The sequence below is a fragment of the Gossypium hirsutum genome, chromosome A05 (assembly GCF_007990345.1).
Source record: "Gossypium hirsutum isolate 1008001.06 chromosome A05, Gossypium_hirsutum_v2.1, whole genome shotgun sequence".
NCBI classification, from domain to species: domain Eukaryota; kingdom Viridiplantae; phylum Streptophyta; class Magnoliopsida; order Malvales; family Malvaceae; genus Gossypium; species Gossypium hirsutum.
Window position 1 is genome coordinate 22,262,600 of NC_053428.1, and position 17,894 is coordinate 22,280,493.

Below are 17,894 nucleotides of genomic sequence, written 5' to 3' on the forward strand. Positions count from 1 at the left end.
GATAACAATGTGCTCCGTGGTAGAGCCAGGGGGCAGGAGACTCACCCCCTAAAATGGAAATTTTTTCGTTTAGGCATTTTATAATATATAAAATTTTAAATTAGTAATGATAAAATTATACTTTTAACTCTCAAAATTATAAAAAAATAATTTAATCTTTTAAAAAATATAAATATATAGACTATTAAAATAGTAAAATTAAATTTTTAATTTTGTAAAATATATAATTTAATTCTTATTAAAAAAAATTCTGACTGGTGTGGTGTTTAAATGGTAATGCCAAAACAAAAATAATTAGAAAGAGAAAGTCGTACTTGAAAAATCCCTGGCCACTTGAATGTTTTAAGCACGTGAGTGAGAATAGAGAAAAAGAAAACCACCTTGTTTATTTATTGTCAAAGTAAGTTAGCTGAGATTTTCAACATATTTATGATTGAATGAAAAAGAAAAATAGAGATATCCCCAGAGACTGAGACCATGCGAGGGGGCTTAGCTACACAGTAATGAATTCAAATAAAAACACACAACTTGTAAAAGAAATTTAAAGAAAAAAACAATATATACAAAGAAATTAAGGATTTAAGGAAGGCATCCATCCATTCCCTAATAACCAAAAATGGAAAGACAGACATCAAGAGTCAGCGTCAACCCACTCCGTCGGGAGGACCAAAGGCTCTTCTCTTAAAATTTTATTTAAATTTATGTTTCTATAACCTTTTTATATATTTATGTCACAGTCTCTGCGCCGCACAGTAGAGAGACAACGACCAAGGCATACCGACACTTAAGGTTAGGAACCCCCGGTCTCGCCTTCCCAGACTCATCCACCCCTTAAATCGATCGACAACGATCATGGCAAAGAGGAAGATGGCAAGAATGTTGTTAGTAACCCACAAAAACTAAGCAAAGACTGTGTAACAGTGGAAAGGAAAAAATGGGACGGATGGGATAAAGCTCGAAGAATAGTGTGGATGTTATGTAACTTGAATATAAAAAAAATTGTTTTCATGTTTGAAATAATTTGAGAAAATAATCCATGCTATTTTGTTTTTATTCATATCATGCTTATAATCGTGTTATCTTATAAAATATATTTAAAGTATTATATTTATTTAAAATTTCGACACTCAAAAATGATTTTAATAAAAATTTGGCAGTTTTTATATTCATTTCATATTTATATTATTTTAATATCATGTTGTATTAAATAATGTTTACATCATTTTGTATATCTTCTTATTATCATGTTTATAGTGAGAATGAGATTTTGAGAACGTTAAAATCTCCCATCAAACCCATTTATATGTAGGTTTGATAATTATAGTTTTATATAATGAGTGATTGTTATACCCTTACCATGTCACCCTTCGTCATACTATCATACCTATGATAAAAGGGAAAAAAATCGACAAAGATTGATCTCGTAATTTTACCAAAAGAGTATTTTAAAGTTCATCTTATTGAAGCACCACGCCACGTAAGCTAAGCCCACACAATCCTCACAAGGGAAGATTTCCTAATAGAGCTTGTCAATTTATCATCTTTACAAGCAACCTAACACTCCATCTAGTCCCCTCAAGTCCGCTCCAACAATATTCTTAGTTGATATACGCCATTTAACCCTTTACACCTACTAGATAGATTGCTTGATGATTGAACCCATGCCAAGCCAGTCTATTTTTACAAATACTTTTTCTTAGCATCAACATAAAGGACACATCAAGAGAATGAGACATAATATCAACTATAGTGCCTTCACTTTGCTCAAATATCACCTCAACTCAGACAAGCCACCATCTTTATTGGTTTTCCACACCACTTACAGTGTGAACCACCATCATTCTAATGGGTCTCCATACCACCTACGCTATGAACCACCATCTATCCTAGTGGCTCTCTTCACTATCTACAATGTGAACCACCATCATTGTTAAACCCAACATCCTGAATAAATTAATTGTTATAACAAGTAGCGTTGTTTGTGGGAAGCAAACAAAAAGTTGTGTCTTTACATTTAAGAAGCTACTACAAAGTGCAAAAAGATTAAGATGCCTCTTATTATCAACACTAGGATGGATTCAGACATTGGGATCAAAATGATATGGTAGAGGCTTATCATCTCTCTTATTAGAATTTAACAATAGAGCAACAAGCACACCTATCTAATTTCTTTCCCCTTACGATTAGGGTAAAGAAAATTACAAGTGTAACATCCCATACCTGACCGGATCATCAGGTCCAAGTTACAAGGTGTCACATTCGTTGTCAGAGCAACTACGATAAGATTACATTCGATTTATACTATTAAACATTTAATTACAAGTAATATAAGCATATGATACAGTATATAATCATTCACAGGTCCCACACGAGCTTACGAAAGCTTTATTGATAATCCGAGGATGAGTTAGAACCAAATTGTAACATTTTCAAAATCTTATGCTGATGTCGCAATTACAGGGGTTCCTCATTGCGACACAACATATTGACTTAGCCTCGTCACAACGTGATATACTAACTTGGTCTCATCGTGATGACAAATGTTCAACGTCGCGACATGACATTGTTTCTATATGTTACCAATTTGACACCAATCTTCAATTACCAAATCATTCAAATTACACTTCCATAACGCATTTTCAGCTAGTTACATAATTCTCATGACTCAACCATAAACTATAACACCTTATCCAACAATGTACCAATGTCATACAACCTGCAAGTTAATTACCTAGTACAACCCAAAACCTACGTATTGGATAAAGATGCAAGGAAGTTTGACTCACGAACAAAATGTGCATGATTGTAGGATATATAAAGGGAACAAAGGATGATTTCTTTTATAACCCGAAAGACCAAACTATGATAGTGTCAACTCATGCTACTTTTCTTAAAGAAAGTTACATGAATGACTTTAAACCTCGGAGGAAATAACTACTCGAAGAACTTTCGGGAAATATACAAAACCCTATGGAAACGATTCCAAAACAACCTCCTAATAGTGAACTTACAAACAATAGGCAACATAGGGTGATTCATCACAGTGGGAAGGTCTCTTGTAAGCTTGAGTTCTTCCAATCTAGTGGAAGTGTTTTAACACTGAGTCTGCCGACTAGGAAGAAGATGACCCACTCATGTATACATAGTGTTGATTCCAAGCTCTGGGAAATAACTATAAAATTTTAGATGGACTCTATGGATTCCAGCTCAATATGGGAACTTGTAGACTTACCAGAAAGGATAAAACCCATAAGATGTAAGTAGATCTACAAGAGGAAAAGAAATGCGGATGGAAAAGTGAAAGCTTATAAGGCCAAACTTGTAGCAAAAGGTTATACTCAGAAAGAAGGCATTGATTATGAAGAAATCTTCTTTTTGGATGTCATTCTCAAGTCAATCTGCATATCACTATCCATTGCGGTGACTCTTGATTACGAGATCTGGTAAATGGATGTTAAGACAACATTTTTGAATGACTATATTGAAAAGAACATCTACATGATGCAACCCACCAGATATATAGCTAAAGAAAATGTGTATAATGTTTTCAAATTGCTTAAATCAATATATGGACTTAAGCAAACGTCCTGCTCATGGAATCAAAGATTTGATCAAACAATCAAGAATTTTGGATTTGAGCAAAACGTAGATGAACTTTTTGTTTACAAACATTTAGAGGATGGAAAGATGGTTTTTCTCGTTCTATATTTCAATGACATTCTACTCATTGGAAATAATGTAGGAAAATTGTCATCGGTTAAATTGTGGCTAACCCAATAGTTTAGCATGAAAGACTTATGAGAAGCTAATTTTGTTCTACGTATTCGAATCTTAAGAGATCGAAAGAACAAAGTGATAGCACTGTCTCAGGCTTCATACATAGATAAAATATTGAAGCATTATGTAATGGTTGATTTTAAGAAGGAAATTCAACCCTATATATCAGGATTTCATCTCTCTTTAGAGAATTATCCTAAAACAATGAAAGAAAGAGATAACATGAGAAAGGTTCCTTATGTTTCTACAGAAAAAAGTCTAATGTATGCTATGCTATACACGCCCAGATATTTGTTTTGTAGTGGTGGGGTTGGTAAGTTGATATCAGACAAATCTAGGACCAAGGCACTAGCAAATAGTTAAGCATATACTCAAGTATTTACAGAGAATGAGGGATTATGTGCTTGTATGTGTAATACCCCTACCCGTATTCATTGCCGGAATAGGGTACGAGGCATCACCGGAGTTTACGAATTAAAATTTTTTTTATATTCAATATAGCCCTTTTATAAATATCTAACCTTCCCTGTAATATTAAATCGAGACCAATCCATATCAACCAAATCAATTCAACATATTTTCATGATAGATTCATGCATTTATATAAGATAACGTCATCACATATCTATAACCAGGTTTGTTAACCATACTAATGGCTAACTTTACATTCATTTCACGTTAACATTTACTTTGTTAGCTTATACATGCCATTGATTTCCAAAATAAAGTTTCTTTATATACCGAAATCCTGAGGTTGACAGTGTGATGTGTCTCTGACCAAATCCGACCTCCGAGCTCTTAACACTACAAAACAGGGAAAAAGGAAACGGGGTAAGCACTTTGTGCTTAGTAAGCTCATGTAACAAGAATTATACTTACCTAATATTTTCAATACAATATAATAAACATTCATATATCCATTCAATGCATTATTACCCTAACATGCACAAACTCAACATTCAAGTTAGTACAATAATTTCCATGTATCAATAATATATATACCATGATTGATGAGCTCGTCAATACCATGATTTCTATTTCCTTGTTATTTTTCCATATTTATCCCGTTGAATTTCTTGGAATTTTCGATGGATTTTCAGAGATACACTTTTAGTGTACATTTTTGGGTCCGTCAATTCATATTCATGTACGCACATATCCATTTCAGAGAGCACACTCCCGCGAACCTCAAGCTTGCAGCGGGATTACCAGTCCAGGCTAAATCCCCTGCAATAGAAACTCATAGAGTATTGTCGGGATTATCAGTCCAGGCTAAATCCTCTGTAACGACAATTACTCTAATGAGCTTGGATCTGAATTACCAGTCCAGGCTAAATTCAGACCCTAATTCGGATTACCCGTCCGGGCTAAATCCATTTTACACATATTCTTCGGAAGGGCTATATCAAGATAGGATCACCCGTTCGGGCTAGATCCTTTTTACCGTCAATTCCTTTTCAGAGATCCATCGAATTTTCCTTTCATTCAAACGAGATTTCTTCCCATTTTATCAAATATATCAATGTTTCATAAATTTCCATATAATGAACATTCAAATCATATTCATATAAAAAACATGCATTTCAAGCACTTAAGAATATAATTCAAGTTACACGAACTTACCTTGATACTTGTTTGTAAACAGTAAAAATCTGCTAATCCCGAACTTTTTCCTTTCCTCGATCTAGCTTCGTATTTGAATCTTCTGGATCTAAATAAATAAATTTAATTATCATTTAATACATTTCATGTTCATATGCAACATTCTCTATAATTCAACTATTATTTATAGTTCATTCAAAGCTGTCTACTTGAGTCATAGTCACTAAATTATTTATAACTTGAGCTACGGAACTCCAAATTAAGATCCTTTAATTTTCCCTGAAACTAGACTCATATATATTTTTACCATAAAATTTTTAGAATTTTTTGTTTAGCCAATCAGTACAGTTTATTCTTCAAATTCACCCCTGTTCTGTTGTCTAACAGTTATGACCCTTCTTCACTAAAAATAAATTATCTCTTTATACAGAATTCAAATGATGTTCTCGTTTGTTTCTATTAAAAACAGACTCATTCAGAATTCTATTTTTTTATAATTTTTTCAAATTCAGAACAGGGGAACCCGAATTCATTCTGACCTTGTCTCACACAATTCATGATATCTCAAAATTTACAAATCCATTGCTTACAATATTTCTTCTATGAGAAACTAGACTCAATAAGCTTTAATTCCATATTTTGTTCATCTTCTAATTCGATTCCTACAATTTTTGGTGATTTTTCAAAGTTAGACTACTGCTGCTGTCCAAACTGTTTTAGTGCAAGCTGTTTATTACCATTTTTCCCCTAAGCTTTTAATAAATGATAATTTCATCCCTACTCAATTAGCCTCTCAATTGAGCTGATTTTTCTCAATTAACATTTTATTCTATCACCTTAAACTAGTTTACAACCTTTAGGAATCAAAATTTCAGCAATAGACTTTAATTCCAACATTTTCACAATTAGGTCCTAAAAATCAATTTCCATTGAAATTGCCTAATAAAATCATCTCATAAACAAATTAAAGCTGTAATTTCATTATATTTCATTATAAAATTACAGAAATAAACCATGGGGACTTTCAACTTCATCCATGAAATCAAAAACTAATGAATTTAATAGTAGGACCTAGTTGTAAAAGTCTTAGAAACACAAAAATTACAAGAAAAAGGCAAGGATTAACTCAATTGGTGTAAAAATTATGAAATGCGAGCTTAGAGAACCCTCATATGGCGTTTTTAACTACTGGAATTGAAGAGAAATGAAGAGAAATCTAGATATTTCCTATTTAGTCCTAGTTTTATTTAGTTAATTTTGCAATATTCTAATTTTACCCTTAATTTATCAATTTTTCTGCTGATTTCATACCCTTGCCGTCCATTCCAAATAAATTTTGGGTCTAATTGTCTTTTAAATCCTTTCTCATTAGACTCTTAAGCTATTTAATCACTCTAGCAACTTTTACACCTATTACAATTTAGTCCTTTTCATTTAATTGACTACCCAAACATTAAAATTTCCTAACGAAATTTTAATACCACATTAATAACATTTCATAAATATTTATAAAATTATTTTTGACTCAGTTTTACGAGATAGAGGTCCCGATACCTTATTTTACCCAATTTCTTTAATAATTTCTTTTTCTAACTAATAACTAAATCGATAAAATTTTCCTATCAATATTTTCATACGATTTTCCTATCATATCAATTTCAAGCAAAAATATTGAAATAAATTTCTCTTTAAATCGGATCTATGGTTACGAAACCATTGTTCCGATAACCTTGAATTTAGGCCATTACAGTATGCTCCAGAGAAGATCTTACTCCTATCGAATATACTGATTCTGACTTCCAAACATGTCAAAATTCGAGGAAACTGACACTGGATTATGGTTTTGTCCTAAACAACGGGTCCATAGTGAGAATAACTGTCAAGCAAGCTTACATTGCTAACTTCGCTATGGAGTACCATATATGATGTATGGAAAAACTATGACACTATAACAGTATAAACCTAGCTAAACCTAAAAAGAAACCATATAAGGATAAAACACAATAAGGGAGATGGTAGTGCTTGACGAAATAGCGGATGTAGTCAAAGATCACATTTAAGGACAAACCCTGGGGATGTTTTGCAAGACTCTTATAGCTTGAGAGCTTTTTGGGAAACATATGGAGGGGTATAGGAATGCGGAATGTGTCTCATCTACTTCACTGGGGCAAGTGAGAGATTATTGGATTTCGTACCCTAAGTGTAGTATTTTCGCCAATGTACACTTGTAACTTTTTTGAACAGATTGATTAATAAAATTATTCGTGAATTAAATTAATATACTTTGTATAATTTTCCTTAAATGGTTTTTGCACGCAAAGTAAAATAGAAACAAATATTGCTCATTAGTTGTCTATTTTTTAAACTAATACTAAGCGGTATTACGTGGTCAAATCATAGTACAAAAAGACAACTTGTATTAATAGACGAACCCAAAAATGTCCTTAGTCTAATCAGAAATGAGCAAACTGATTGAAAGACTAATATGTCGTCTATCAAGTCCAAACTGGGGAGATGTTTTGTCTTGGGCATTGGAACGGATGACTCCCAGAAAATAGATATATAGATTTGACTGATTGGATTGACAGTACATCAGACTGAACCCAAGAAAAATAGATCCTAAATTCATTTATGGATTTATACAATTATAACATTCATAGTGTGGCATACCTAAATCCTAAGTGGATGATGGATTATGTATGCGCGACTCATACACTTTGATGCAAGTAAGAGCCTGAGTTCGAATAGGTAAGGAATCAAAAGGTGGTGTATTGGGTGTACGACTTCTGCAGTATGTAATGTCGTTCACAATAGTGGAATTCATAGCCCGAGACGAGGGTAAATAGTATCCTCTCATTGGAATTACATGGTTGATTAAAAGTAAATGTGGCAACGGGTCATTCGTCTTTGTAATAAATGTTTTGATTACTGTTTGATAGTAATTGACTTTTCATGAAAGAAGATGTAAGAATACCATGAGATAAAATAAATCATATTGGGAGAATAGATATTATCCCAAAGAGATTAATGATATCTATACGGTTAACACACTTATGATAAGGTCATCGGACGTACACTGATAAAATTGCTTTTGTAATGGTATGTTGTCGAGGAGAGCTCAGTCACGATGCTGTAGTGGAATGGTTTCGTGACTAAATGAGTTTAAAATTAATAGGCAAAAAGTTGTAACTTAATTATAAATCATTTGATTCTTAATTGCATATGTCTAATTAGTTCATTTGCTAACTCGTTGAAATCAGAAATGAATTGCAAGATGAATCAAATGAACAAAAATTGATAGAAATGGTAAAGTTGGAGAAAAAAGTTACATTCGAAAATGAATGTGATTTTCTCACTAAGTATGAAAATGAACTGAGAATTAATTTATGGTTTTTGAATTATTACTTAATTAATTAAATAATTGAAGTTTGAAAATAAATTTAAATTAATTGGTCATTGTGAATCCAATTGAATGTAGAAAAAATAGATATATTTTCTCATAAACTCTTTTACAATAAAGTTGTCATAATTTGAATGAAATTAGAATTATGTTGAGAACATTATTTAATTGATAAATTAAATTATTTAAATTGATTGAGTAAATAATATTTAATTTGAAAAATAGAAAAAAAAACATGTATTAGGTTGGAATAAATTATAAATTGTTGGGTTAAAGTCTAGGAAGCACATATAATTAGACCTAGTATAGGAGATGCTCAACTCCCCCTATGTGGAATACATGGGACGATAAACCCTAGTATTCCCATTCAGCATTACCACCCCTCTCCCTAAATAATAAGTTGGAGATTTTTCTTTCAAAATAATATTATTTGTATTCTACCACTTCAACCAAGATTCTACCAACTCTCCTTATAAATAGATGGTACTAGTAGGCTTCAAATCATACCAACTGAAAGAGAAAAATACAAGTTTCTCTAAAGTTTTCAATATTGTTATTCTGCTAGAAAAGAGTAGAAATTTATTTAAGAATAATTATATTTTCTGGGAATTACAATTCTGCTGGTTTCTATTTAGAGAGATTTACTTTCCCACTAAAAGTAAAGAAAATATTTCTGGTTCTGTGTTTGATTTGACTTGTTTGAGCCTAAGCTCAATGCAGTTCATAGTACAAGAATAGCGGAGAAGATCGTTTGGTTGAAAGCGGAGAATGACAAAGATCTGTCTATCTGAAAACACAAGTACGAATTTAGTCTAGGTTTTATTTCTATAAATATCACAAATTGGGTTGATTTCAAAATTTTAATTTTTCATTGTGCAAGAAAATCATTTTAAAACTAGATTTTTTCCAACAACATTATACTCAAATACATATTGCATTCACATGACCATTTCCATATACCAAATTCTAACTCTAATGTTCATAAAATCATGTTATTACATCAATACCAACTCAACCTAGGTACATGGCATACTTAAAAAAAATTATAAAAACTTTGCTGAGTCGGGGATCAATTCCTAGATATTGGATCTGATATACACACTCTCAACAATCAACTGTACTTGCATATGGAGAAAACAAACCATACGCTAAGCAAAAATACTCACTGGTATTTCTATGATTTAAGTTAATATAGTACAATTATATATATATTTCAATGCAAACATTCTACGCTAATTCAATTATAGCCAAATCACATACATATTCATGTCAAAACTCCCATGACCACATAACTTGCACATATCTATTTTGCACTTCAATTCATTACTTAAGTATCCAAACATACAATTCATGTTATGTATGCATAAACTAGCCATTTCAATTCTCATTCATATCATTTACTTATTCATTCACAATTATCAACTTGTGTGTATATATATATATATATACTCTATTTCATTTCATCATTTCTTTTGTTTTCGAGCCCATTAGCTCATTCAAATTCAATTGGCCCCTAGGGCTCATTTTCAACTCATTCACATGTCGTCAAAACTCATGTTTCAATTGCATTTTAGTTCACAGACCACTTAATTAAATTCATGATTTATAACAATATTAACTAGACACAGACTTAGAACAGATGTGCGATATGTCATCCTAGGTTACCCAACAACAATGACACTAAACATGTACATATTACCACCCGAGGTTGCCCAACAACAACGGTTTTCACAATCTGATTATCCTATCATTTAGCGTTGCCCGACAACGATGACACTAAATGTACAATCTACTACTCCGTGTTTCTCAAAAAGAATGGTTTTCAATCAATATCCTGACCCTATGACATGCCAATTATATTCGACTCGGTCCAAACAACTAATAGGGTAACCAATTTTCTACTTTAATATATATAGTTCAACTCACATTATTACATTATCCATTTATCTTTAATTCATTATATAATATAATATGCTTTAACTTAATTTAATACCAATCATCTTATATCAATTAAATCATAACCAATCATCTTATATCAATTAAATCATACTATTTTCTATTCTATTCAATTTAGCCCCTGTATCGATATTTAATCTCAACCATAGCAATTCAGTTAAATAATCATTGACAACTCACCTCAACACCATATAATGCAAAATGTCATGAATATACACTAAATAAATTAATCCTAAATAATAGAAATACAAACCGAAACCCTATGTCACTCATCGTTGGCTCTCACTTTTCCTTTCCCTTTCGACGGCTCCACATTGTCTTTAGTTGTGATAATAATTCAATAATAACACAGTATCAAATTCCATCCAAATCAAAATTAAATACAAACCCAAACATATTTTACTATTTATTTAATTTAGTCCATAAACCTGAGACAATCATAACTTTCGATTGAAATATGATTTCATTTACTCATTAGAGACCTCCTACTTTCTATTCCTACGAAAATTTCATGCTAGATTTGTCATTTATTCAATTTGGCCTCTAATGTACAAAATCAACAATTAAGCTTTATAATTCATTCATTTCTTAAACTAAGCTTAATTTCTATTAATTTCCCACCTAATTCTTCAAGAAATCAACAATTGCAACTTTCTAAAACTTTAATAGTTTCACAAATTAGTACATGGGCTAACTAAATCAAGCTCTGATGACCTCAAATCTATAAAAATTAAGAGAAAATAACTTGAATTTCATACCTAAATCAATGACCGAATGCTTGTGGGACTTTGAAGCTTTCTTAGGCTTTCTATTAACGGTGGGCAATAGGAAAACTGAGAAAGATGTAAATTTTCTACTAACTTTCTCTTTTATACTATAATTAACCATCAATTAATATTTATTAATTTAATTAAACATAGTTTAACTAACATAATTAACTTTTAATCACAATTAGTGGAAGATGTCATCATCATGCACTATCTCTATTGGAAAAGTGGTTTATTTACCATTTTGAACCTTTTGTTAATTGTTATTTATGCCACCAAGCCTTTCATCAATTAAAACTCTATAGTGATTAGATTTTTACAATTAAGTCTCTAGGCGTTAATTAATCACCAAGTCGAATAAATTGTCTAACAAATTTTCAATTTATCTATGTATTAGCTTCGTAAATATCCTTATTTAATATTTACAGACTCAGTTTACGAAAACATGGTTCTAAAATCGCAGTTTTTGATACCACTGAAAATCGGGTCATTACAACAAGGGTCTGGAGTAGAAGATGATTCTAGGCCTAGAGTCCAACAATATTGAGAGTCACAAACCCAAAATAAGTTCCTTTGGGCTCAAATTTAGCAGCATGCCCAAGAAAGAGCCCAAAACGATAAGAAGTAGACGAAAAAAAAAAGAAAAAAAAAGTATTATTAGAGCTAAAACAATCTCTAAGATGTTAATATAGCCCCAAAATAAGGGGTAGCCAAACCATCGCCCTATCTAGAGGAAAGCATGTTGTAGAAATTAGTTAAGAAAACAATTTTAATAGTTACAGCGGAAGTTTAAAAATTTTCAAAATCGAGTCACTTTGTGATATTTATAGTAATAAACCTTAACTGGAAAGTACTTGTGCTTTGTGCGAGACGGATTCAAGTCAATCTTGGCTTTCAATCGAACGACCTTCTCCGCTATTCTCATCCCTCGAATTGCACTAAGTGTGGCCTCGAGCAACATGAACCAAATCACAGAAAAGAAATTAGTTTATTACTTTCAATAGGGAGAGGTACAAGAATCTTGGTTGAATAAGTCATTGTAAAATAATATTATTTAAATAGAAAATATTCTCCTAGTCTAACTAAGAGAGGGCTGGGTGGCACACCCTAGTTAATATTACTAGTGTTGTCGCCCCTCACATTTTTATGAGGGGTATTTAGGCTTCACATGTATTAAGTCCATTATACGAGCTTCCTAGACTTTTGATACAACACATTTTATAATTTAATCAAACCCAATACTTGTTTTCTATTTTCCAAAATAAATATTATTTATTCAATTAATTAATTAATTTAAATTCTCAATTAAATAATTTTCTCAACCTAATTCTAACTTCATTAAAGTCATAACAACTTTGCCATAAAAAATCTATAAGGAAATATATTTAATTTCCTTATTCAGTGGATTCAGAATGACTAATTAATTTAATTTAATTTTCGAACTTCAATTATTTAATTATAATTAATTAAATAATAATTCAAAAAATCTTAAATTAATTCTCAAGTCATTTTTGTACTTAGTGAAAAAATGTGTTCGTTTGTGAATGCATCAAATTTCTGTAACTTCATCATTTTCATTCATTTTTATTCATTTCTATCTATTAGGTTCTACATTCAATTCATTTTTGGTTTTAACGAGCTAATGGAGGGACCAATTAGACATATATAATCAGGGCTTAAATATTTTGTAATTAAGTTTCAACTTTTTGTCGATTAATTATAAACTTATTAGTCACAAAGTTAATCCAGTACAGTATTGCTGCTGAGTTCTCCCTAATTATATACCATTACAAGAACTACTTAATAAGTGCTCATCCAATAACCTTATCATAAGTGTGTTACCATAATAGGATATCATTAATCTCTTTGGGATAAATCTATTTTACCAATATGATTAGAGGTGTGCATGGGCCGGGCCGAGCCGAGTTCGGGCCGGGCCCATAAAAAAATTTTGGCCCATTTTCAAGGCCCGGGCCCGGCCCGAAATATGGGCCTGAAAATTTGTCCAAGCCCGGCCCGAGAAAAAATGGTAGGCCCGAGCCCGGCCAGGCCCGGCCCGATCATATTAATTTTTTTTTGCTTTTTTATTAAATAAAAAACTTTAAAATATAATAAATCAAATACATTTAAAACATAAAAATAAATAATAAAACAAAAAATAAATAAATAATGGGACTAAAATAATTATTAAAATAATACATAAATTAAAAATATAATAAAAAGTAATTATATTAAAATTGAAAAATTAAAACAAATTAAAACTAAATTAAGAATTAAATTATATTAATAACAAAAGTTTTACAATATCAAAATAACATCAAAACAACAAAAAAAGTAAAGTAAAGTACTAAAGTTATTTAAAATTAAAAATAAAAAATTTTAAAATAATTTAATATTAAAATCGGGCCGGGCCAGGCCCGGCCCGGGCCAAAAAAATCTTACTCGAGGCCCGGTCCGTTTTCTAAACGGGCCTCGTTTTTTGTCCAAGCCTATTTTTCGGGCCTATATTTTTACCCAAACCCTCCCATTTTTAGGGCGGGCCTTCGGGCCGGGCCGGGCCGCCCGGCCCATGCACACCTCTAAATATGATCCTATTTTATCTCATGATAACTATTATATCTTCATTAATTAAAATTCAATTACTATCAAATAGTAATCAAGTCATTTATCACAAAGACAAATGACTCATGACTTCGTTTACTTTTTATCTATCATGTAATACCGATGATAGAATGTAACAGCCCGTTTTCAGTAAAATCGAAACAATGGTTTGGAGACCACAAATCTGATTCTGGAAGAAAAATTACTTTTATATTATTTTATGGTCTATATTATGATAGTAATGTCGTATAAAAATTTCGTAAATAAATTTTACCGATTACATGTTTAATTTGATAAAGGATCAAATTGCACAAGGTGCAAAAGTTGAGTTCTAATAGCTAAAAGGATTAAATAGCTATGGAATTCAAAACTTGAGATTCTTATATGGTAAATAGACCGTTTAAAAATGCTTAATGGTTAAGGATGATGATTCATCCATGGAAAATAAAATAAAGAAAAGGATGAAATTGGAAAGTGAAAAAATAAAAGATGATAATTAATTAAATAATGAAAATATCATCTTTTTCATCATCTTTTCCAAATTATTTTCATGGAAACCCTATCTAAGAGAAAGTAGCTCAAGCAAACTTACTTTGATAAATTAGATTTGGATGGACCAAATTTGGAGTTAGAACGAGGAAAAGAGAAAATGTCAGATTAGTAGATTTTACGTACATGAACATTTGTCGATGCAAGTTCGTGTAACTAAATTTTTTATATTTATATGCTTTAATTGAATGTTGTGTATGTGAATTAAATAAATGTCATATACATGAAATTGTTTACATATCCGATAAAGCCCGATAAATATTAAATCTCATTTGAATAATGAAATTCGATGGATACAGGATTTCCCAATTGGTTGTGGTCTTGCATATGTTGCGAACACACCATAGCTCTTACAAGCATTCTGTTATAAGACCTCTCGAGCTTCTTATTACATGGTTCCTACGAGCATCTTGATCGGTAGTGATCCTGCATGTGTTGTGGACTACCGCAGATCTTTGTGAGCGTCTTGTTATATGATTGATTGTGATCCTGCACATATTGCAGATACAAACGCAGCTCTTTGTGAGCGTCCTGTTTTATGATCGGTTGTGATCTTGCATATGTTGCAGACACAAACGCAGCTCTTTGTGAGCGTCCTAATATAGCTTGCTTTAACTTTTCGATATATGGCTATCCAAAGCTCCCGATTAATGGCTCTTCGTGAGCTTCTCGTTTAAAGGCTCTTTATGAGCTTCTTGATTAAAAGTTATTTGTGAACTTCCTGATTATGACTCTTTTGAACTTCTTGTTATATAACCCAGATAAGCTTCCTGATAGGCTCTTTGTGAGTTTCCCGATTGATGGCTATTTGTGAGCTTCCTGTTATATGGCTCGAGAGAGAATTTCCTGATTATGTGTTTTAATGAACACTCCCGAATATAAATTGACGGATTGCTAATTTGTACACCTTGAGTGTACTAATTGGGTACCATCAATATTTCAAATAAAATTCAACGGGTAAAATCCTAACATGAGAAAATATGAACACGAAATGAATTATTACACGTATCTACTTGAACATGAAAATGATAATACATGATATATGGAAATATGAGATAATGCTGTATGAACATGGAATTTATTTGATGAATATGTTCATCTATGATTATATATTTGTATACCTCGATTGTATTACCCGTGTAACCATCGACATTTTCAATTGATTTAATGGGCAAAGTTTCGACATGAAATAGTCTGAACTTGAGATGAATTATTATGAACATGTACTTGAAATACAAGGATATGATTTGTATATGTTATATGAATACATGATGTGGAAAGTATATGTACATGGAAATCTAATTATTGTTGAGCCCATACATGTTTCTTGATATTTATATGAAATATATGATTAACAAGGGTGATGAGGATATGTGTTAGGGCTCGTGATCAAGTTGATTGAATGTGCCTTGTATGTTTATATTGAATTTAAATGAGTGGTAAGTTAATTACCATGTTATATGAACTTACTAAGCATTTTCATGCTTACTTTGTTTTATTTTCCCCTATTCTATAGTAATCCGGAGGCTCGTTGGATTGGAAGCTTGGCGGAGGTCACTCACACTATCCATCAGCCTATTTCGATATATATATGGTAAACCAATTATGGTTATAATGGCATGTATAGGTTAATTGGCCAATATCGACATATAAATGCTTTAATTGTAACTAGCCATTGGAATGGCTTGTGATGGATACGTTTGGTATGTGTTTGACATTGGTTAATTGATAGAAATTATATTGGCATATTGATGATTGAATTAAATTAGCATATTTGATAAGATATGCATATATGTGAACTTGGTAATTTAAGTAGGTGTGTATACTTGATTATATGAGGTATTATATCATGTATAAGACTTGATATTGAGTTGGGTTAAATAACCTATAATAGCTTGTGAATGTGTTAAAGTGTTGGTGCAGGAGAATGACAAAATGGAGTGAGAAATATGGCTTGGAAAATAGCCTATTTTCGTCCATACAAGTAGAGACACGGGCGTGTGTCTCAGCCGTGTGTGACACACGGCCTAGCACGTGGGCATGTGACATGGCCGTATATCCCCTACATCTTTAAAATTTTAAAACAGAATGCCTAAGTATTTACATACGGCCTGACCACACTGGTGTATGACCCCTGCACCTAGGAAAAATTTTGAGATTTTACAAAAAATTCTCTAAGTACCCAGTTTAGTCCTAGCTCGTTTCTAATGCATGTTTTGGACCTCGAGGGTTTATATAAGGGACTTTTTGTTTGATTTCTAATATGAATACTATATAAAATGAAATATCTGTTTACTTGATCTGTATATTTCGATAATACTTCGTAACCCTGTTTTAGCGACGGATACGGGTTAGGGGTGTTACATATCATTTACCATTTAATTAGGCTATGAATTCCACTATTGTAGAATCAAGCTACACATTGCAGAAGTCATATACTAAATGCACCAGCTTTCGATTCCTTATTTATATAAATTTAGGTTTTTACTTACATGAAAGTATATGAGTTATGCATACATAATCCATCACACACTCAGGATTAATGCATGCCACACTATAAATGTCAGAAGTGAATAAATCTATAAACGAGTCTAGGATCTATTCTACTTAGGTCCTATCTGATGTATTATCAGTTCAGTTTGTCAAATTTATGTCTTTATCTTCTAGGAGTCAGAAGCGAATAAAATTTTCAAGTCAAGTTAACGAATCCTATTATTTATACTCAATGTTATGTTTACATAGACCAATTATTTAACTAGTAGATAATATAATTTACTTAATAATTACATGTAAAGAATTATTCTAGGCGTGCAAAGTAACTATACATAACGTTGCAAGACGATCATTATGGCCATAATTCGAGTCAACTGCATAAACTATTACACCACACACATAATTATAGTTACATAGTGCATAATTATACATCAAGAACTATCTGCATAATTATACATCAAGAATTATCCTATATACAAGATAACAAAATGATATACAAAAAGTATGATATAAGGATTCAGGAAGGAAAGGAAGTGTACAGGCAAAGTAAGGCTGATGGGTTAATGATTTTGATTTTTAACTTTTGAAAAGGTAAACATTTATTAAAACGACGTAGTTTTATTTTTTTATTCAAATTTTCAGATAACTTAAATTATGTAATTCATATTTGAGTTAAACAAAAAAATTAATTTTTTATTTGAGTTGGTCCGAATAACTCAATTAATTAGAATTATTTAATTCAAAATTTA